General features: G+C 25.6%; 1 non-coding gene across 1 annotated transcript; it reads right to left on the reverse strand.

The window, feature by feature from the left end:
• Positions 1–1049: 1049 nt before the first annotated feature.
• LOC124889174 lies at positions 1050–1149 on the reverse strand. The gene has a single exon (XR_007047786.1). It is a non-coding gene; the product is annotated as a small nucleolar RNA snoR99 (small nucleolar RNA).
• Between the last annotated feature and the right edge of the window lie 532 nt (positions 1150–1681).

Consider the following 1681-nt stretch of genomic DNA (forward strand, 5'->3'; position numbering starts at 1 on the left):
TGTCTATAATTCATAATAATTTGGTACACATTTACTATGTCACACAACAAATCAATCTTAAAAAATACTCTTAACTCTTTCAAAGTTTATTGAACAAAAAAAAGAACATACGACACATTCACTAAAATAATACAAATATGAGACATCAGCATTAGTTTGTCAATTATCAGTTTATCACCAGTTGCATTCTCATACTTGTTTTTTTTTCTAGTGAGGAAATAGTATGTACAATTAGCACACAACAGGTAAACAACAAATAAAATAGATTCAGTCTCAATGTTTTGGGTTTCTGCCTGGTCAACATTTTTGTCCGCATTTATTTTTTTAAAGTTTAATCAATTTTAGAATCTCTACTACACGATATTTTTTATGATTTAAATATTTTTATGAATTCTTGAATAAAAATAATAAGAGTAAAAGTTCAATACATATTCAATACCAAGTAATAATTATATTTGTGAAACTCACGTCACTTTAAGAAAATATAAGAGACATTCATTAACAGAGAAAAATAAGCAATTCATATTTTATATTATAAAGAAATCATGAAGAAAAATATTTATAATTAAATAAATTATACTTAATATAGACTCGGACGTAAAGATAGCTTTCACCGAAGAGATGAAACTGCATAGTAGACAGTTCAAAACGTATGTACTAAATTAATTTTAAAATAAATATGCAAAATATTGTAAAGAAAAAATGAGCAGATCTTAAAATTAGATATCATTGTAATATTTCAAGATGAGTAAATCTAAGCTTGATATCATTGAAATAATTTTTTTTTTTTGAAAATCTAACTATGCTAAAAATAAACTTAGCTAAAAAACTTGGTATCACTGAAATAACTACTTTTTTTAAAAAAAAATCCAACTTAGCTAAAAGGCTTCAGATCAAGGAGTAAAGAAGCAACATATTGCTTGGGGAAAGAACTTAGGCAACCACGCCAAATGATTTGAGAAATAAGCCTTAGGATTTATCATCATCGGCATTACAAAAATATAGAAAAAAGATGAAAAAATCAAAGCAATTTTCATCAAAACATTAAAAATTGTACCATCCGATAATGATAAGCAAAACAAAAACACTGTGATGGTGACAAGAGATGAATGAATTCAATTATCAAGGGCTTGTTCATCCCTTAAACAATTTTTTAATTTAATTTCTTAAGGGGCAGATTTATTTTATGTAATAGAAATCCTTAAATTGACAGTTACAAAAGCAAAACACCCAATACAACCAAATTTCTATAAAAACACATGCTAAAAGTAAACAAAAATTATCCATTCTACCAAAAATAAGTAACTTGAAAAAATACATAAAATTATAGTTTGTTGAAGGAATAAATAAATGTTGCAAGAAAAAATGAATAAGAACTGAGTATGAAAGAAAAATTAAGATAATAAAATAAAGAAGGTAGAGAAACTTACAAGATTGATGATGGAAATGAGAACTAATGAAAGAAGAGAGAACTGAGTAATATGAGGAGTCTCTGCCTATTTATCTAATGAGGCAATTCTAGAAAGGTAGACACTAATTTATTAATTATTAATTATTAATTTTAGAAACACCATCAATTCTAGAAATGTCATTTAATGTGCATATGGTGGAAATAATAGATGCATAATCTCCATTTTATTTTATGTATCGTCATTTGATTAGACGTGATTTAAGAAATAAA

Source organism: Capsicum annuum, chromosome 11, assembly GCF_002878395.1.
Source record: "Capsicum annuum cultivar UCD-10X-F1 chromosome 11, UCD10Xv1.1, whole genome shotgun sequence".
Lineage (NCBI taxonomy): Eukaryota > Viridiplantae > Streptophyta > Magnoliopsida > Solanales > Solanaceae > Capsicum > Capsicum annuum.